This window comes from Phascolarctos cinereus, unplaced genomic scaffold (genome assembly GCF_003287225.1).
Source record: "Phascolarctos cinereus isolate Bilbo 61053 unplaced genomic scaffold, phaCin_HiC Scaffold_3;HRSCAF=262, whole genome shotgun sequence".
Classification (NCBI taxonomy): domain Eukaryota; kingdom Metazoa; phylum Chordata; class Mammalia; order Diprotodontia; family Phascolarctidae; genus Phascolarctos; species Phascolarctos cinereus.
This window is the reverse complement of record NW_027555736.1, coordinates 60,638,078-60,660,104: the sequence shown is the minus strand read 5'-3', so window position 1 is coordinate 60,660,104 and position 22,027 is coordinate 60,638,078. Positions and strand designations below refer to the sequence as shown.

The window sequence follows — 22,027 nt, the reverse complement described above, 5'->3', positions numbered from 1 at the left end:
TCTTTCTTCTTCCTCCTCCTTCTCCTCCTCTTTCTCCTCCTTCTCCTCCTCCTCCTCCTCCTCCTTCTCCTCCTCTTTCTCCTCCTTCTCCTCCTCCTCCTCTTCTCTTCTTCTTCTTCTTCTTCTCCTCTTTCTTCTCTTTCTTCTTCCTCCTCCTTCTCCTCCTCTTTCTCCTCCTTCTCCTCCTCCTCCTCCTCTTCTTTTCTTCTTCTTCTTCTTCTTCTTCTTCTTCTTCTTCTTCTTCTTCTTCTCTTCTTCTTCTTCTTCTTCTTCTCCTCTTTCTTCTCTTTCTTCTTCCTCCTCCTCCTTCTCCTCCTCTTCTTCTTCTTCTCTCCTTTCTCATTCAAATTGGATGTAGAGGGGGCTATTCATGGCCTAACCCCATGCCTGATCTGTAGAATAGTTTTGTTTTTACTTGCTCCATTTCTGAGGTACTTTCTCTCTGTTTAGACAACCTGGTAGTCCTCCTACTTCCAGGGCTCACTATATTAATGAAAAACTTATTGTAGAAACCAAATCAACATAAATTACTGCAGTTCAGAACTCTCTAGTTCCAAAAATGCTCCAGCCTCACTCTCCCTTAGGGGCTAGGATTCTATGCCTATGCAGCCATGTCCAGCTGTGCCCAGACTGTTGTCTTCTTAGAGATATGGGAGACTGCCCCCTCCCATATCTCTAAGAACTACATAGATCTTAACTGACCTTCATGATCCAGTTCTAGTTCCATCTTCATGAAGCTTCCCTTAACTTTTTCTTCATTCTCTAACTTCCTATTCAACTCATATGTGTATATCACTTCTTCTGGCACTGAATATGAGGATAATGCAAAATGAGAGATGCTTTGTGCATGTGTGTGTTTCTTTCAGAGGACCTTAAGCCCTTCAAGGGTAGGGACTGAAACTATATAAGACCTGGGATTACTTTATCTCTCTACAAAGTTAGAAGTTTCTGCCCTTTTGCAAATAGCATTAAAGATGCCTCTGGAAAGATAGATGAATTTATTTTGGGGGTGGGATGCATCATAAAGCCACTGCTAGAGAGCCTGGAGGGGTGGGTAGAAGAAGTATGTAGCCTAGACATGGAGGAGTTGACCTAGGGTACAGACACCATAGGAAAAAAAAACTTCTGTGTGGTAGTCTCTTATTTTAATGACCTGATGACAAAGAGGGAAATTGGCTTAGTTGATAAGAGTATTGGCTTGGATTCAGGAAGAGCTGGGTTCAAATCTCACCTCCGGTACTACTTAAGAGCCAAGTGATTTCTACGCAAGTCGTTTAACTTTTGTGTGCCTCAGACAGCTCTCTAAAACTTGTTCACTAAATCACAGATGAGATGTCATTCTACTTTTGGTGATGAGAGTTCCCACACCAGGGTCTCCACCTGCTTAAAAAAAATCATAAATCATTCCTTTTTTTGCCCATGTTCTTGCTTACTAGACACTAATTTCAGTTGTCTAGGTCTTTGAAGGATTGAAAGTATTGTTAGTGTCCCGCCCCCCCCCAGTAAATTTCAATAACTTTGAATCAAATCCATTGCTCCATCTTAATTACTATCTTGCTGTACCTCCCTGGACCTCAATTTTCTCTTGTGTAAAATGGATGGTGTGAACTAGGTGATCTCCAAGGTCCAGTCTAGCTCAGCATTGGTATCTGATGAATACCTGTTGAATTGGATAGAATCGACCTAAGGGCAGAACAAGAGACAGTGTGTGTAAAACTAAAGCAGAATCCAAATAATGGGAAATTGAATTCATCCATTCTTTAGGGGATAAACATAAAGGTCTTGCATGGCAGCTGGGGAGCTATTAGAGATCCTCGGAAAGCCAGAAGATTATCCTACCTGCTTCATTGCCATCACTCTTAATAAGTGGCAGCCAGTGCAATAATGAAATGTCATTTGATGGACAACTCGATATCGTCCCCAGAGCCTTCAGTAGAAGAGGTTTACTAGAGAAAAAAACCAAAATAACAAAAAATAAAAATAAAAATGAATCACTAGGCTTTGCTGAATTTATGTATAGGAGAGTTCAGAGGAGACACTATGATTCCCACAATTAATCCAAACAGTACTCAGGAATGAAAAAGAATTTAGAGGAGAAAAAAAATTGAATCATGCATATGGAACAAAGCTTTAATTATTAGAATTTCTCCCACTTGCTGGTGGCTTTTGTCAAGAAGGCGCCTTTCGAAGGCTCTGCTTGTGCTCCTGTTCCCATGACAGCAGCCTCATATTTCACCCAGGGTTAGCATCTCTTTTCTGCTCCACAGTCACTGATTAATGCTCTGACCCATGACCCATTAACCCCTCACAACAACAGAACATAAGACAAATGTCTGTACTGCCCTAGAGTTTAAATTGGTTTAAATAAGGTCTTTCCTGTTCAGGATTTGGGAATATTAGGTCTTAATGATTTGTTTACATGGAAAAAATACAACCTCCCACCATCCCTCACTCACCACCCTCCCCACGCCTCAGCTTTCTCTCCTCGGACTAGGAAAAAGGGAACCCAAATATCTATAAAGCTAGTCACTCTCTCCTCACATACACATGAATCAGAAAGAAAAATTAATCACTTGCTTGTTTCTGATTAGAACCGAAAATGTCCTGCAGAGCAACTGCCAGTTAAGCCTAAAGGAATGAGGACGGAGGAGATAATATTGACTTTTTTAAAAAGCCTATCCATTCTCTACCAGAAGAGAGGGGCAAGACACTTCCCATGTTCTTCCTACTTCTACAGGTGCAAAAAAATCTTGAGGAAAAGCTAGCTCCCCCAAAGCTCCTGTGTCCCTCCCCTGACAGGCTTGAATTCACCTGAAATCATAAATCAGCATGGTGTAGTGTGGAACATGTTGGACCTGCAGTCAGCAGAGACCTGAGTGCAAATCCCATCTCTGACATTTACTTACTCTGTGACCAAGAAGTTCATCAATCTCTCAGACCATCCTATGTAAGGATTGTTATAAGAATTGGACAATATAAATATATGGAAAATACAACCCTTAAAACAAAACTTGTAAATGTTAGCTATTATTATTATTGGAGGATTTGGGGGGAGGCAATCAGGGTTAATCGATTTGCCTAGGGTCACACAGCTAGTAAGTAGCTGAGGCTAGATTTGATCCCAGGTCCTCCAGTCTCTAGGGTGGGTGCTCTATCCACTAACTTCCCCTTGTTAGCTATTATAATTGATGAGAGACCCTGAGCCAAGATACAAAGGCAAAAATAAACATCATGCATTTGACGTTGAAAGGGCCTGGTTGACTGAAGCATAGATTCTTAAACCAGAGAGTGGTGTAAGATAAGGTAGGAAGGGTCAGCTTGTATGCAGCTGTAAATATTAGGCTGAGCTGCTTGTATTTTTTTCTCCTGGCAGTGAAATGGCCATTGAGAGTTTTGTGCAAAGGCCTGGTAAGATGGGTAAAATGATCTCTAAGATACCTTCCCGTTCCAAAACTCTTTGAAATGATCAACACCTCCTGGAACATTTGCCTGGTGGTCTGTAACAGAATCTGAAGTTTATCCTGCTAAAAGTTAGAGAGAGCTCAGTGATGACCAGAAAATCCTAGAAACCCTGCCCCATTTGCTGGCATCCTGGGAATTCAGATACAGCCTTATTGCTCACATGTATACTTGGTAGTGACTAGAGTGCTGGGCTTGGAGGAAGAAAGATCTAAATTCAAATACCTCTTCAGATACTTACTAGTTGTTTGACCCTGGATAGGTCATTTAACCTCTCTAAACCTCAATTTCCTCATCTGTATAATAGCACCTACTCTGAAGGGGTTTGGGGAGAGGTGAAATGAGATATTATGTGAAGAGCATGTTACAAACCTTTTAAAAAAAAAAGAACTCTGTGTAAATGTTAATTTATCACAGTGACTGGCACAAGGCAGGCACTTAATAAGTGTTTCTTGATTGATTTTGTTGCTGGGTGCTTTCCATTCGATCTCCATGATATTGCTGGATAGAGCAAAGCCCAAGTTCTCATTTTCTGACCTTTTATCATAATCTGTCCATTTTACAGAGGATAAAACTGTTTCCAAAAGTTTAGGTAATTTGTCCAAAGTCGTAGATCCAAAACAATGCTGACTGGGAGAAGACAGCTTTCTCCCAGGGAAAGCAGCTTAGGCTGACCAGTTCCCATTTCAGGTGCCTTCCAGGAACTGTCCAACAGTATCACTCAGGCACACAATGCTGAGGAATTAGGAACCGAGGCCTACTGAGGGAAAGAAGATTGGAGGCATTGCATATTCAGCATTAGGCTGATTTCAAAGAAAGATGGCATAGCCTTGCTTCCCAAATCTTTTCTTCTCCTACCTTTCAAAGAGCATTTATTAGGGTCGTATTCTATACAGAGCACCGTGTTAGGCACTGAGGGTGATACAAAATTGAGATGAAGTATGATCCTTGTAAGAATTAAATCACTGAAGGTTAAGAAGACCAGGCCAAAAGGCCTAATCTGCACCTCCTTGTTTACGGATGAAGCAACAGAGGACTAGAGAGATTTAAAAGACAGGTCCGTGCACCGCACCAAGTTAGGGAAGAGCCAGAACTGAAATCTGGATCGCCTGACTCTCACTCCCTGTATTCTTACTAAAATAAGACTATCTGTCTTCCCACTGACCAAAACTCTGAGCCCTGGGTAGAAGGAGAAAACAGAGGTAAAATCTGAGACCCGACAGAATTCCTTACTCCTAGTTAACTCTCTACAAGTTGGCATTGGCTAGAAGTGAGGAGGGGGGAGCAGAAAGGGATGAAACACAGAGAATTGGTGCTTTGGAAGAAGTTGAGGTGGGAGCATGGGGAGGATTACTCTGCTCTCCTTCGTGTAAGTGCGCTCTTAAGAGGAAACAAACCAAACCAAACCAAACATTGTCCAGTCCCACTAAGAAAAGGTTTGGACAAGCTCCCCTTCTGCCCCTTCCTCATCTTCCCTACAGTATCGCCCTCATCCTCTCTCCACCCACTCCTCCCTCCCGGACCCAAATCCTCGAAACGTCTGAGAGCAGAGGAAGGCATGAGCGCATCGGGTCCCCAGTGCGTGAGCCGAAGCCTGGGGGAGGAGGCGATGGGTGGGAGGGAGAGAGAGACCGAGAAAGGAGGAAGGAGGGTGGAAGGTAGGAAGGGAAGGAAGGAAGGAAGGAAGGAAGGAAGGAAGGAAGGAAGGAAGGAAGGAAGGAAGGAAGGAAGGAAGGAAGAAAGGAAGGAAGGAAGGAAGGAAAGAAAGAAGGAAGGAAAGAAGGAAGGAAAAAGGGAAGGCAAGAAGGAGAGGGAGGGAGGGACGGAGCCGCCGGTCACAGGCTAGGCGCTAAGCTGGGTGCTAAGAGAGGGAGGGGTCAGCCTCGCCCATCCTTCTAGGGCTGGGTCGTGGGGGGAAGGGGAACCCGCAAAGGCTAAGCGCTTCCCACCGCCAGCTCCCACCCTACCCCAGCTGGCCAGCGTGGGGTTAGGGAGCAGAGTGTTGCGGGCGCCTCCTTCAGCCTTGTCCAGGACCGCAGCGCTGGTCCAAGCCGGGTAAGTCCGCTGTGCGCTCCATTCCCCGCCCACCCCCGAGCCCCCAAACACGGCGCAGATCAGTCAGGAGCCGGAGCCAAAGCTGTAGATAGAGCCGGAGCCACCACAGGCTGGCTGCCAGAGCTTGGGGCCAAGCTGCGCAGTGCCGGTAGAAGCTGTTGGGGGGGTGGAAAGATCCTTCGCCTTAGATCCCAGCTCCTTCCTCTTCAGTGTCTGGACAGCGCCCTGGGCGCACTGAATACGCAGAGATCCAAACCTCCAGATCGCAGTGTCAGAGCTGGGGATTTGGCGGAAGGGGTACCATGACCAGCTGGACTGGCATGCTATTTGGGTGGGTCACAGGGCACAGGAGGTGGCGGGGGAAGAGAGATGATGATGGGCCTTTTTTTCTTTGAAACTGGCAGAGCTCGGCAAAGGTGTTTGGAAAGCTCCCAAGCAAGGCAGAATGTTCGGGGTTGGGTATCATTGGAAGATAAGGGTGATGGGCGAATGGTAGGAGGAGGGGGGAACCTCATAAGGAAAGCTGGAATATTCCTCCCGAACCCATATTCTCTTATCTACAGGGCTCTAGCCAGCAGGGAAAGAGTTAAGGCACTTGCAGCTCCGAGCCAAGCAGGACAGGATGGTGACTCCCAACAGGTCCACCCTGACTCGATTTCCCTGACAGATGGGCTCAGCCTTGTTCTTACTGTGGTGTTTGAGGAAATGATTATAAGTGAGATTTGAGGGCAGTACTGGCTGGGAGCAGGACCATGGAGCAGATGCCTTCTCAAAGTCTCTTCCACATATATTTTCTATGCCACTGGTCACCTGTGCAAGCTCTATAGAACAAGGCAGCTTATAGCTTTAATATACTTCCCACCCTCACCCCTATCCCCAAGCAAACATTAGGCATTACCTAACCTTACCGAAGTGTCCTGTTCTGCTTTAACATCCTCTTCTCTATCCTCATTTTCCTTTCCTGCATGCAATTCACTATCTGACCTCACCTTTGTCTCCATACTATTCAAAGTGCAGAAACTTTAATTGATGACTTCAAAGAGCGCACAAAGTGTAGTGTGAGATCTTGCACTGTCCTAGCAACACCTATTCCTGCCACATGTGAATAACAACAACAATAATATTTTACATGTGTGCCTTTCTGTGTTTTCCCAAATATTTTCACACCCATCATTTCATTTGATTTCCACAACACCACTGGGACACATATTGGGTAAATACAAATACCCCATCAGACATGAGGAAACTGAGACCCAGAGAAGTTAAATGAATTTTAAAAACACAGCCTTTCATTAGTGAACTGATTATAATTGTACACATTTATATTGTATTTTATAATATATTTTCTCTAAAATAAACCCATAAGGTTAGATACAGGAAGTACTATTAGCCCATTTTACAGATAAGATAACTGACATAGCATAGTTTAGTGGGGAAAGCACCAGATTTTGGATTTGGGAAACCTGGATTTGGATTCTGGCTTTGTGTGATATAATCCAAAGAGTGCCTACTGTGGTAGGGGCAGGGAGTGGCATGGATTTTTTTTTCCTATATAGGCTGCTGAGGTCCTTTCCAATTCTCCAATTTGGTGCTTCTATAGCCTGGGCTCACATCCCTCTTCCTGATGCTTACTACCTGGGTGATCTTGGGGGTATTACTGAATTTCCCTGGTTCCCAGTTTCCTCATCTTTAGCAAGAGGAGTGAGGAAGGGGGGGGTTCTCTCAGGCATCCTAGTTCCCTTCTGGCTCTAATTCCATGATCCTTCTTATTATCTGTGTGACTTTGGATTAGTCACTTAATGTCTCTGGGCCTCAGATCCTTCATCTATAAAATCAGAGGATTAGAACAAATGTCCTCTAAGGGCCCTTCTGTCCATAGGTCTCTAAAACTCTGATCTTATAAATTCCATGCAGTCACACAGGTAGCATAGTACAAACTAATATGAGAGCTGGAATACAGATCATCTGACCTCTATTCCACTGTTCTTTTTACTACACTGTTCCTTTACTATGCTAGAATATTTGATCAACTATTCATATGTGTATCTTACATAGGAATAACCACACATACCAAAAAAAAATCAAAATTGCTCAATCATGTCTTCAGGGATGACCCTCAAACTAAGAATATATATGAGAAATTGATTACCTTAAGGAATAACCTTTGAAATGAAACCAAGCTTGGCTGCTAAAGAATGTAAACAAGGGGACCGGAGAGATTGTCTGCCTATAGTCCTTTGGAGATAGCCTCTTCAAAATCCATCCTCCACCCTCACTGATTTCATTGGCACACAACACATGCCACCTCCTACTTTGTAATAGATTAGGATTTGCTTTGAAAGGTCTAAGGGGGGCTGGGATGGGATTTTAGCCTTGAATACAAGGAAGAATCATTGAGGTGGCCCTGAAGGGAACTTTGTCACACCACAGAAAGAGAAGAGGGACCTCTGAAAAAATTGTAAAGTCAGAGAAGCTTCTGTGGGGCCTGCTGCCTACCTATTCTACACTCTTTCCTCTATTCCTCAGAAGCTCAGTTCCTCCATGTTCAACTTCCCTTCCCCTATCCAAACCTGTTCTGATCATTGACAGTGAGGTCTTTGAAGCTGATGACAGCTTAAAATACTCATTCCCCTTTCCAGGGACATTGGCATTGCAACCAGGATCAGGGATGAAGGCCCAGGACTCTGCAGGTAGAATTCCAATGATCAGCCAGCTAATGGAGGCTAATTTTGGCAGAGAGAACAATGGAGTTACATGTTTTGGGGGTCAATTCTCCTCCATCCCCTCCCCAGGGCAAACACTGACCATACCCTTCCACCACCTCTCTAGATAATGAGTCCAGTGCCATGCCAAGCATGGCCTAGAAGCCCTGACTTTGATCAGAGAGAAGAAGATTTGCTGTTGTTTCCCCTATACAGACAAATTTCTGGATGGATAAGCTCAGGCAGATAGGAATATAATTTTTCGGGCTGTTGACAAGGAAAGGGGTGTGCCTGGGGGAGAGGGGAGTGTATGGGGAGGGGAGAGAGGAGAGGAAAAAAGCTCAAAATAATTTCCTTGCTGTCAATTCTTCTACTTCACTGGGCAAGTTTTCTTTATTTATACATGTGTAGATTTTGTGAAGGAGTCTGGATCCAAGGGTGAGGATAGTTCCAGATAGGCTGGAACAGCAAGAGGATGCAGCTGTTTATGGTTTCCTTATGTTATCTGGGGCTGAGTCAGAGCTGGGGTCATTTGTTTTGGGTCTTGGGCCTTTTCTCAAGGATCTTGTGAGTGAACCCCACAGTTATCACCCAGGGTCATAGAGAAACGGGTTTCCGGAGGCAGTTTTCTTTGCTTATTGGACTGAGATCATTGCCCTTCTTGTTGAGAAAAGTACATCATGGATACTTATTGAACTTCTCCAACTCCCCCCTCCCCAATTCCTATCCCCCTTCTGTGCTTTCCAGAGGTTGACATCTGCCCCTGCATAATATATCTCTGAGGTTACCCAGAAAAGCCAGATTCTTGAGCCCAGTGTCCGTCATTCTAACACAGATCTAATTTAGAGCTATTTGCAACCTTGGGGGGAGGGGGCGGAAATAAAGAGATTAAAGAAGCAGGGGAGGAGAATCAAGTGTTCTCAGGCATTACTTTGAACAGGCCACCAATCAAAGCCATGGAATCTCCTCCTTTGAAATCCTTGAAAAATGGGAGAGATTTTCTTCAATCTTGGGTGCTTTCTGGCCTGAAGACAAGATGAACAAGATGATGTTCTTGCCAGTTCTTGTATTAAAATGTTCCTTACCTTCTCAAACTTAAATAGCCTTCAGAAAGCTCCAGTCTCATGGCTCTAACTCTTTTGAGTTTCAATCAAATGAATGAAATATTTGTTGAGTAGGGACAACCTTCCTCACCAAGTTGACTCCAGACTGATGGATTTCAGGCATTGCAACTCTTAAAGACCATCTAAGTTAAGGAGGGGCTGTTAGCAGGAGTGCACACAATGGCAAAAATCACAGACTCTTCAAGTGTGGAAGTATAAACATGGACTGTGCCTTAAGACTAAGAGGCATGATAGAGTAGGAGCTAGAAGAGTAGACTGAGAATCCAGAAAACCCAGATTCAGGTTTTACTTTTGACTTATGCTTTTCCCAGGTAAAGCCTCTCAGTGCCCCCAAGTAGCTCTTTAAAATTGCAAATTACAGACTTGCCCATCTGCCTCAGTGGAGGCAGTTTGCACACCTAGCACTTCCCACACCAATGAAATCAGAGATCCAAATGAAGTCTAAGAGATGTGATGGATAAATATCAGATTCCTTTCCTTAGAAGAGCTTGCCAGTCATTTTCATCTAGAGATGTTCTGGTGAATATTTAACAACCAATACTCCTAAAAGTCAGCACATACCTTAAAGTTTAATCTACATTATTAATAACATTTTCCATACCACTTTAGACAATCGACACAATGAATCAAGCCCTGATTTGTAGCATTGGCTGACTTCTGAGGTGTAAATATTTGCACTTACAGGAGAGCTGGCTCCTACACATCTCTGCTTTCATCACTCTGGCCATCACTTCTGTTGTCTCACTTGTAAAGTGAGCAGGTTATAGACTAGATAACCTCCAAATCTACCTAAAATTCTACATTCTACATGGCCCTTGCCTCTCTATGAGGTAAATTATACTACCATAGGGCATATATATAAGAAGATGGTAGTAAATACCATAGAAGTTCAGAGAAGGGAGAGCGGTCAACAAAGGTTATAGAGAAAAGCATTGTAATATGGGTCTTAACTTGAAGGGCAGATGATGATGATCGTAACTAACATATATGTAACACTTTAAGCTTTCAAAGTGTTTTGCTTATAGCATCTCATGCAATTCTCACAATAGTCTTGTGATATAGATACTACTATTACTATTTTATAGATAGGGAAACTGAGGCCGAGAGTTAAAGTGATTTGCCCATGGTCACACATCTTGTAAGAATCTGAGGCAGAACTCAAACTCAGGTCCTCCCTGACTCCAGGCCCAGCATTCTGTTCATTATGCCATCTAGCTGCTTCTAGGTATAACATGCAGTTATTTATGGGCATTCCAGGCAGAGGGTGAGAGAATGGTATGAGCCAAGACGTAGACATAGGGAAAGCATAAGGAATGTTTGAGAAACAAGTACTCCAGAACATTGGACAGTGAGTTCCTTCTTCTTGCTTTCTGCTCGTCTCACAAGTCATTGAAGTCATCACTCACTATTTTTTTCCTTTACTTCAAAGTCTGGCTAAATAAACTCTCCTTGTCAAGGTCAACCCTTCTTTCATCTCATCTCCTCCCATCTTCTCCAACAAATTTTCCCAGTATCATTCTATTTGTTCCCTCCCTATCCACTAGTTCTTTCACTGCTACCTAAATACACACACACACACACATACACACACACACACACAAATATCTCCCCCATTCTTAAAAAACCCTCACTAGATCTTAGGTCCTTGTAGCTATCACATTATATTTCCCCTCTATCTCTCAGCCAAACTCTTGGAGGGGAAATGTTGTCTAGACTGGTTGCTTACCACTTCCTCTCTGCTCACTCTTTTGTAAATGCTATGCAGTCTGGCTTCTAACTCAACATTCAACTGAACCTACTTGCTCCAAAGTTACCAATGACCCCTTAATTGCCAACTCAATGCTCATTCTTTTAAACTTTTCCACAGTTTTTGGCACTGTTGACCTCCCTTTTCTTCTCGATACTCTTTCCTTTCTGAGTTTTCCTGATACCTCTCTTCCTCTCTTGGTTCTTTTCTGCTCTTCAGTATCCTTTGTTGGGTCCTTATCCATATCATGGCCAACAATTGTTGCTGTACTCCAAAATTCTTTCCTAGGCTTTCTTCTCTTCTTCCTTTAGACTCTCTCACTTGTTGACCTCATCATCTTCCATGAGTTCGATTATCATTTCTGTGCAGTTGGCTCCCAGATCTATGTCCAATCAGCCTCTCTGTTAAGCTCTAGTCCCACAATGCCCAATATTTATTGGACATTTTGAACTAGACATCCTATGAGCATCTCAAATTCAACATGTCAAAAACAGAGCTCATTGTCTCCCTACCCCAAAGCCACTTATCTTCTGAACTTCTCTGTTACTGTCAAGGGTACTACAATCTTCCCAGTCATCCAAATTTGAAATCTTATATCATCCTTGATTCCTTTTCCTCACTCAGTCACTCCATATGTCCAATCAGTTGCCAAATCTTATCATTCTTATCTTCACAGTATCCATTGCATATATATTCTCTCCTTCACTTACATTGCTACCACTTTCATTTAAGCCTTCATTATCTCTCATCTGGATGGTAGCAAGTCACTTAATTGGCCTCTGTGACTCAGGTCTCATTCAACTCCAATTCATCCTCCAGGTGGCTGCCAAAGTAAGTTTCCTAAAGTATAAGTGTGACCATATCACCCTGCCAATCAATAAACTCCAATGGCTGCCTATTACCCCTAAGAACAAAGATAAACCCCCCTGTTTGGCCTTTAAAGCTTTTTAGCAGTTCGGCCCAAACTTACCTTTCCAGCCAAACTGGCATGCCTATTGCTTTTTATACACAATTGTTGTTGTTTGTCCTTCATTTTTGAAGAAACCGACAACACCAGTGGGCGATGCCTTGATTTGCTTATGAATTGGATTTAAGTGTGGCAGAGTTGCACAAAGTCATCAGCTAACTCTCTTTCTGAGTCATCAAAGTCTAGCGGCAAGACAAAGTCAAGATGACTAGCAATGGCCAGGAATGCAGTAGATGACCTTGGTGGCTTTAATGTCTGGCCAAGCTCTAAGCACTCCACAGACTGCTTCAGCTGCCTTCATGGTCTTCGGAATGAATTGTTCTCATCCACCCATTCTACTGGGGAAAGTCTTCACCTGCTTGGGTTGGACACCCTGCTGACTTACCAAAGGATCTGAGGCTCCTTGGTTAATCCTTACTCAGGTTTAGCTCATCTGCCAAGGTGATTTACCTAGGTATAGCCATTGTGCAGGCTACAGCTTCTCAGAGCCCCAGGTGAGAGTTGGGTGAATCATGTGGACATCAGAGGTGAATGAGCTGCCCTGAAAATGGCTTGGCAAGCCCTCACACCAGAGGTGCTAGTCCTCCTGAACACCCCATATAGCCATACATGTTGCTCCATAACATCTTCATCCCTTTGCACTGGCTGTCCCTCATGCAGGAAATTCACTCCTTCCTCATTCCTACCTCTTGGAATCCTTGGCTTCCTTCAAGTGCCTCCAAAGAAGTTTAAACAGGGTCACACTTTAGATCACAGTGAAATCAGTCCTACATTAGTTAACTACATACATGGAACCAGTAGCCTTTAGGTCAGTCAGGCTGGCTTTGCAGTGCTAGGAGTGGGGAATCCTGGGTTACATTCCCTGGTCCTGACCTTGAGCAAAACATAGCAGTTGCCTGGATCTCAAAGAAAAGGGGTTGCTGCTATCATCTGCTTCTCTCACACAAACTAAGGAGAAATGCTATAAAGGCCTTTGCAAATAGAAAGCACCATGGGAACAGGAAGAAATCAGTCAATAGAGCAGCTTTCTGGAAGCAAGGATTTCATGGCCATGCCTCTTCCAGTAACCAGCTTCAGGCACAGCCCTGCTTTCTCTATCTACTGGGGGGAGGGGGGGTCCCTCCGTCTCTGCTTCCCTTCAGCCCTGCAGCTTTCAGACTCAAGGTCACCTGCTTGTCTCTGGGCAACATGGGGCCTCTCCCTATTCCCTCCTCCCCAGTGGGAGCAAAGCAGCCCAGCCCACATGTGACAGGCACCAAAACATTCTGCCCTTGCACGAACTCTTTTCAGTTTGTTCCCCCTGAATAGTAACCTCTCATTCCCCTCACATCAACACTTTTGATTTGCTGACCAAAGCAGGTAGAAAGCAACCACACTAAAAAGTCAGTAAAGATCCACAACTTTCTGCTTCTTCCTTATAGCCTGGGGCATTTCCCATGGTACCCCAGAGTTTTGTTTTCCAAAAGATACATTTCTTCCACCATCGCTAAAGTTAAGACACTTCAGGGGAAGGGGGTAGAATGTGTGACTACACCATGATGTCATCATACCATGGAAGCTCGTTCTTCATAGGAACTCTGGCTAGCCCCTCCCTGCAAAGCACCTGAACTCTCCACTGATCCAGGTTAAGGGACCCCAAGAAAAGAAATCATCCATCTCTTCCTCCATCCCATTTTGAGACAGGGACAGATTTCTTAAACTCTTTTTTAATATGCTCATTCTTAAAATGTGTTCCCAAAGGATCTTTCTGCGTGTGTCATGAACAGGGTTAGAACATTATCAGGGACAAAGATGGACTAGAGAATGATTTCATTGATATGGGGAGCTCAGTAACGAGGAAGCTCTCTCAATTTTATAGACTTAAGTATGTTGCCTGGGAGACAGCTAGGTGGTGCAGTAGATAGAATACTAGCCCTGCAGTCAGGAGGACCTGAGTTCAAATGTGACCTCAGACAGTTTACTAGCTGCCTGATACAGTTTCAGAGCTGAAAGAGGCCCTTGGGAAAAGCTAGGCCAGCTAGACTCTAATAGAAACAGGAGCCATTAATACATACATAAGGGTCCTTTCGAGCCACATATTGACCTCATTTTTAAAATGTAATGTGATCTACATTCTATTGTATTTTTATTTATTTTGTTAAACATTTCCCAATTACCTTTCAATCTGGTGTGGCCTCACTCAGGAGTGTTGCAGCAGGCCACATGTCTGATACTTTCGGTCTTGTCTGTTCATTTTATTGGAGAGGAGTCTGAGGTCAAGAGAGTTAAAGTCCCTTGCCCAAGGTCACACAGGGAGGGAGCAGGGAAGCCAGAATTGTCCTATCTCAGAGTCCCTTATCTCAAAATTCTCTACTCTTTCCACCCCATCACCCTAATGAGAGTTCATAAAACACACCGCCTCACCCCACTATTATCTCATCAGAAGTAAATGATTGTGTGACTGATTGCAGCCATACCTGTCTTCCCCCATTAACTCTATGAGATTTTCCAGTGGCACGCATCTAGACTCGGAGATGAGAGAACAGTGAGTTCTTGGATTATCATGACCCATTCAAATGGTCAACATATTGCCAAATCCTGAAGACCATTTACTATTGTTTTTTTCTACTTAATTCAATGAAAAGCCTATTATCTTCAAGGCTCCATGTTGGAGAATCAAAGACAAAAATGAAACAATTCTTCCCTTCAAAGAGCTTAGATTCAGTCAGCAAGGCTAAAATGAGCCACATAACAAGAAGGATGAAGAGAGAATGTAAGAGGATTTTCCATTGATTAGGGTCCACTTCTATAGGGTTTAGCAGACAGCTCTGAAATAATTATTAAAACTTAAATATGTATGGATGCTTTTAACTTTTTTTTTTTTGGTTAGGCAATGGGATTAAGTGACTTGCCCAGAGTGACACAGCTAATAAGTGTTCTGTATCTAAGGCTGGATTTGAACTCAGGTCTTCCTGAATCCAGGGCTGGTGCTCTATCCACTGTGCCACCTAGCTGCCCTTGATGCTTTTAACTTAAAAAAAAAACCTTTCACATCAATTACCTAATAAAACTTATTGGTCCCATTTTACAGATGCCAAAAGTGAGACTCAGAAAGGTTAAGTTGAACAGCTAGTCACAGAACTGCATCTAGAGCCCCGTGATCTGATATCAAATGCTATGGTCTTTTAGGAATAATAATTGTGCTTATCATGGCTAACACTTATATAGCACTTTAAGCCTTGAAAAGTACCTTACATACATTATTTCATTTGATTCTCACAAAATCTGTGAGGTAGGTGTGATTATTATCCTTATTCACAGATAAAGAACTGAGTCTGAGAGAGGTCTTAGGCTTTTCATTAACATCACACTTCCTCTTCAAGGTCAGGAGCCAGTACGGGACTAGTGTGTTCTTCAAAATCTGTGAACCTCCATTTTGGAACCAAAACAAAGTTGAATGGATAAATGATAAGACAGCACCAATTAAGGGTACAGCAAATAGGGTGACCCAGACTCCCAGGGCAAAATGCCTCTCATGCTCTAAGAAGGCATAGCTATCAGCTCAGCTTCTTAAGAGCCAACATGAATTGTAATCCTTTGCCAACCCCATTACCACATTCCAACTGTCTAGCATGACCCTGGGCCATTGCTATGGACACCTGGCCTATTGCTTATTGGTTGTTCCCTGACAGGTGACAGATGAACAACAAAACTTCAGTTTTGCAGTGGGTGACCTAGGAGACCATTTAATTCATGTAGTTATGACCTGGTTTCCACTACTTTCTGAACAGACCCCTTTGTGGTTAGCACCCAAAACAATTACCTGAGCCCAAAGTCCAACTACTGCTAGAGCTGGAAAGAATGTTATAAACCAAGCCCCTCATTTTAAAAGTGGGGGAATTGAAGCCCAGAGAGTTAAAGTGAGCTTGCCCAAGGTCACACAGTGAGTTGTAACCAAAGGTTGGACCAGAACCCAGGATTCTGGAGAATCTCACAACTCAAGACCTCAAACTTTGCTCAAATCAGTGCAAGAGCAACTTAAGCCAGAAGACTGGAACAGAACAAGAGCTGGCCCTCTAGCTATCATGCAGTTGACTTCTTTAAAGCTAAGAGTCGGGTGACATTAGGTAAGTCAGTTCATTCCACTGGGCATCAGTTTCTTCATCTATAAAATGGTGGGATCCTAGGATCTACAATGGAAGTCAGTTTTCCATGCCTTCCCACTCTTCCTTTCTGGTGCCATGATTCCCTTTCCAGGCACTATTTTCTCTCCCTCAGGATGAATCTACTTATCTTGTGTCTTGTTTTTGCTTTCAGTTCCTTATGAGCAAATCTTATTACCTTAGAGGTAGCCAAAACTAAGGTGTCACCACTCCTAGTGATTTTTGTATCTTTAAAAGAGAAAATATTTAAGGAAATGTTTAAGGAATTCTCTCAGGATAACTTTCTGAGCATCCAACCTTGATAGAAGAGTTGGGCAGATTTGTAGCTGGTTGAATACTAGGTCCAAAAGTATAGATTTATGAATGAATCAAGGCCAACCTCTAGTCTCTAATAAAAGGTCTCTAGTGGGATTCTACAGGGCTTTATCCTTGACTTTATTCTAGTTAACATTTTTACCAGTAAACTAGATAAACTTATGTTTATCAAATCCACCAATGAACAAAGCCATTGGTGCATATGGAAAATAAAGCTACTATCTGGATACGAGAATCAGTATCTCAAAAGATCTCAACAGACTCAGTTGATAGAAAGAATCAAGAGACAAAAATGTGAAGGCGTAGACTTAACTAGGCACCCAAAAAAATCAGTTGCATAAGACAAGATGGGGGATAACTGATTTTATAGATGTTCCTAGTAGATTTTGTGATGTAATTGCCCCCAAAAGCTAATGAGATCTTAGATTTCAGTAATAAAATGTAATGTCTAGATTAGTTATTCAAGTTGTTGCAATTGTGTCTGACTCTTCATGACCCCATTTGGGGTTTTCTTGGCAAAGATACTGAAGTGGTTTGCCATATCTTTCTCCAGCTCATTTAACAGATGAGGAAACTGAGGCAAACAGGGTTAAGTGACTCGCCCATAGTCACAGCTGGTAAGTGTCTGAGGCCAGATTTGAACTCAGGAAGATGAGTCTTTCTGACTCCAGGGCTGGCACTCTATCCACTGTGCCACCTAGCTGCCCTCTAATCTAGATTAAGAAAGATGTTAATCCCACTGAACCCCTCCCTGGTCAGATCAAGCCTGGAGTATTGTGTTCAGTCCTGAATGCCACATTTTAGTAGACACACTGACAACATACAGAATACCCAGAGAAAAGTGACCAGGATGATGACAGTACTTGAAATCATGCAATATATGGATCATTCAGTAGAAATAGGGATATTTAGCCTGAAGAGACTTAGGGAGAAAATATTATCCTTGACTATCTGAACAGTTATCATATGGAAGAGGGAGCAGACTTCTGATGAGAACGAGTTCTGGAGTGAACTAAGATATATGGGTGGAAGCAGGGGTGTGCCAGAGTCAGTTCCAATGGGCTCTTGAGATCTGATTGTTAAATTTTCAGTGTGAACATATACATGTCAGAAATTGGGAAATGCTACAGGTCGAGGCTTAATTCATTGTTTCATTGATTGATCAGATTTAAAAACATGATGGAGAAAATGCGAATCACATAGCCATATGTTAGCTCTGAGAATTGCTTCCCAGATTCCAGGGTACACAAGTGTGTCATGCATACATTTTTCTTTCCTGATGAGCCAGTTGTTAAACATTTACCAACACACTGCTGGGTAGAAGCAACTTGTTCTGTCTTGCCAGAAAAAAAAAAATTAACATCAATGGGTGGAAACTGCAAAGAGCCAAAACATAAGCTTAATATAAAGAGAGACTTCCTTACAATGAGAACAATGTAGAGTGGGCTTCCTTCAAAGGTACTGGTCTCTGGCTGATTGGTGGTCTTCAAGCAAAGACTAGATGATCCCCACAGCAGAGGATTCTCTTGTCTAGGTATGGGTTGAACTAGTGGCTACCTAGGCCATCTGCCTTTCCATGTTATCACAGGATTCCTGTAAGTAGCTGGCTTTCCTAGTACATCGAAAATGGGATTCAGTTTGTGGTTTGATTTACAAAAAGACAAATTACATGCAATTTTTCAGAAATCTATTTTCGGTGTAAGGTAAGATGCAACCATATGCTAGCTCTGAGAATTGCTTCCCAGATTCCAGGGTACACAAGGTTGCAGTATTTATGAAGTTTGGCAATTGAAACTGAGACTTGATCCCCGGAAGCATCTGCCTTGTGGATGAGGATGAATTACATCCTTGGGCGTATAGGACCATTTATTTCTTCAGCAGACACAGCTAAGCAGAAGCCATGCCACGCTCTGTTGGGCATGCAAATTCATGCACTGAGGTGGAAAAAGAAATAGCAGCAGACACACCCCCAAAAGTCAACCCAAAATGCATGAGGTCAGTTCTTCCACGCTAGAGAAACAAACTGCCACAAGTTCCAGGGTTATTAATGCTAAAAGAGCTGGTCTGAATTTTATAATAGCCTTTGCTTCTTAAGCCTGACAGAAGATACAGCAACGTGATTTCCTGGTGCGTGGCTGAGGCCCCAAGGTCCAGTGAGATAATAGGCTTGAGGTGGTCACCAGCAAGAAAGTAGGATGTTAGAAGCCAGAGACGCTGGACTTTGGCCATTGCCAAAGATCCCCCTCTCAATTCCATGAGTACTCTCCTACTACAATCGTTTGAGTCATCCAGAGGCAATGCCATCTTCCCCACCTCAGACAGCAGTTGTGTGTCTCTAGTCCCTCTGTTTATTAATAATTCCACTCTCAGTTTTTGAGTTTCAATAGACAAGAGAAGGGAAAGCACTGTCAGCTTTTTTTCCACAAAGGCTTCCATGTTCATGGATCAATCAATCAACAACCATTTATTAACAGAGCAAGTTGCTAAGAATACTAATATAAAATACTAGCATGACCCCTCACTGAATGAGCTTATATTCTACCATTAATCGTATGATTTAGAACTGCAAAGGACATAAGAGATCATTTACTTCAACCTCTTCATTTTACAGATTAGGAAACTGAGGCCCAGACAAATTGAGTGATTTGTCCAAGCTGACACAGTGAATGATAGAACCAGGATCTGAACCCAGCCATCACACTCCAAATGCAACATTTAATTGACTGTATCCTGGCATTATTTTACCTTCTTTTGAAAATGACCAAGCAGACAATACTCCAAATACACCAGATTCCTGCTAGAGATGGAGAATGACCAGCAAACACATTGGGCAATACAAACCAGGACCAGGGCAATACATATTGCCCTAGGAGTTAAATAGGTTGGGCTAGGGAACATAGCTGGATACATCGCTTCCTCACTGAAACAATCGCAATCATGCTTTCTCCCAGCCAACAGAAGGTTGACTAGCAAGATGTGTAATTTTCAGTTACTAATTGTGATGCCCTGCAGCTTGCTGGGCTAAATATAGCCTCCGTTTTTGTTGAGTAGGTTAAAAAATAGAAGCCCATGTGCAGCTACAGAAATACCACTTGCAAAGAGATTGACAGAAGCAGGCATGCAGGTTGTTCTTCTCCCCTCCCCTTCATTCCCCATTCCTACCCTGAGGGTACTGATGCCCAGATACCCTGACAACACGGGCCCTGTCTTGCCCTAATTGACTAATGCAGTGGGGTGAGATGGCCCACTGTTGGCGGAACTTGCTAGGAAGTCTTAGTAACAATAAAAGGGTGACGAGAATAAGTTTAAAAGAAGAGACTACCTCCCCATCCTTCTCAAAACCAGAAACTCTCCACAGATATATTTAAAATCTTGCAGCATTGTGTGTTGAAGTGGTCTGAGGAGCAAGAGAAGGCATCTGATGTAAAAAGATTCTTCCAAAGGCAACTCCTGTTCCCACTGTGGCCCAAAGTGGGTTTTGCCCAATGGCCAGTGTCAGATTTCAGATTAGACAGCTATAGAGGTGTCCTTGTTCCCCAGTACATCCCCTTACTAGACTCTTAGAGTTTCAGTGGATCTTATTAATCACATGGGATCATAGGTTTAGATTTAAAAGGAGCCTGAAAAGGTTATTTGGTCCAACCCCCTCTTTTACTTGGAGCACGTACCTGCTATGGGCTCACTCTCAAAACCCTGGCTTCCACTAACCAGTTAAGTTTTCATTGCTCTGTCTGTTGTTATATAGTCGTGGTTCAATGATAACCCTGAGGGTAGTAGTATTACTCACAAGCCCTCATCCTATATATATATTCCCTAATATCATTCATGAGTGCCAGTTGGTAACTCCCCAATATGGGTCAACGTCACATGATTAGTGGCAGAACTAAAAGTTCTTACTCTGACTATACAGCCTAAGGCTCTTTTAATTATAGCCACTATATGTATGCTATAATGTCTGATACTGTACTGTTTTGGATTGATTTCTTTCAGTATAGGTGGCTATCAGTCTTCAGGCCTTCACAATTAAAATGCATAACACCCTGGGAAGAGAAACTCTTTAGTTATCAGCTAGCATTAGTAAAGAATTAGTTGAGAGTTGTGAGCAAATCCCTGGATTATTGAGTTCAGTTCTGAACATCGTGGTTAAAGAAGGATATTGATAAGCTGTAGCATAGCCAGAGGATGGTGATCTTAATGGTGAGGAGACTGGAGACCCATTGGAGGAAGTGGGAACATTTAGCCTGAAGAAAGGATGACTTAGTGGCTATGTGGTGTCTTCACAAATGTGAAGGGGTGTAACATAGAAGGGGGAAATGGTCTGGTTTGCTAGAAAACAAATTAGGAGCAGAGGACGGAAGCTGCAGGGAGAGAAATGTTTGGCTCTATATGAGGAAAAATGTCTTAAGAATTAGAGTTGCCAGAAAGTGAAGTGGGCTAAGATATAATGAGTTCCCGGTTAGTATGGAGGCCAGAAAACCACTTGTCAAGGAAGTTGAAGAGAGGCTTCCGGCTTAGGTACTGGTCGAAGTAGGTTGCCTCTGAGGCCCCTTTCAATGCTGAGATTCTGTTAACACAAGATAAGCTCCTGAGGGGAGACGAAGGGAGACAGAGGGGTGCCAAGTAAATGGCAAGGATCTTGAAAGGTGGGAAAGTCAACAACCATGTTGGGACCCTTTTAAGTCAATGAGGATTTTAGGGTACATTTGGACCAGGCAGCATAAACACAAATGTAGAGAGACTCCAAATGGCAGACATTGTTGTAATATTCACCAGCAGGTCAAATTCATGACAGGCCTGAAGCTTGGGCTTTGAGTTCATTTGTTTGGGATTGAATAAGGAGAAAAAGGTGTGTCCTCCTATATAAGCCCAGCAAGGACCAAAGGTAGGAAATGAAGCAGACCGTGTTTGCTATCTAGAGGGCTCAATGAACAATAGAGAACTGTGGTGCTGGAAGAGACCTTATACACCATCTAATCTTATTTCCTTATTTGACAGATGATGAAACTAAGGCCCAGAAAAGTAAAAAGACTTGTCCAGGGTCACACAAATTGCTAGGTGAAAGACTGAGACTAGAAATCAGATCTTCTAGCTCCGAGGCCAGTGCTTTTTTACAGTAAAACAAGCTCCCTCCATAAATGGATAGAACGAAAACAGAATGGGGCAGCTGGTTTTCTGTTATTCTTCTCAACCCCAAACCCTATTCTTCTTACCTTTAAGCTGACAGAATTCTATAGACTAAGGTTTTGGCCTAATTTCCAGTTAAAGTTTCTGAGTGCAAACTTATCACTCAGAGAGGAAAGAAAGTATTCCATTTAACAGACCCAGACAGTGCTGGCATTCAGAAAGGCCCAAGTTCTGCTCCTTAGTGAATCCTATGAAAGAATGGTCACCATCTTAGCTCCATTTCTCCCATAAGAGAGTTATGTTAATTATCTCCTACCCTCATAAACATAGGGAAGGCCTGAAGTGGAAACTTCTTTCACCAAAGCAGACAGGAAGCCATTAGTAACTTTTAG

The 22,027-nt window shown here is 43.0% G+C and overlaps 1 protein-coding gene across 3 annotated transcripts in view; it reads left to right on the top strand.

The window, feature by feature from the left end:
• RASGEF1A (RasGEF domain family member 1A) overlaps positions 1–22,027 on the top strand; it is a 324,421-nt gene that overhangs the window by 248,080 nt on the left and 54,314 nt on the right. Inside the window, exon 1 of one of the 3 annotated variants that reach the window (XM_021006141.2) lies at positions 5,318–5,514. The exons of the other annotated variants lie outside the window; for them this stretch is intronic. The gene's annotated coding sequence lies outside the window, so the exon portion shown is untranslated. Of the gene's footprint in view, positions 1–5,317; positions 5,515–22,027 lie in introns of those variants that run through there. 3 annotated transcript variants of the gene reach the window in all.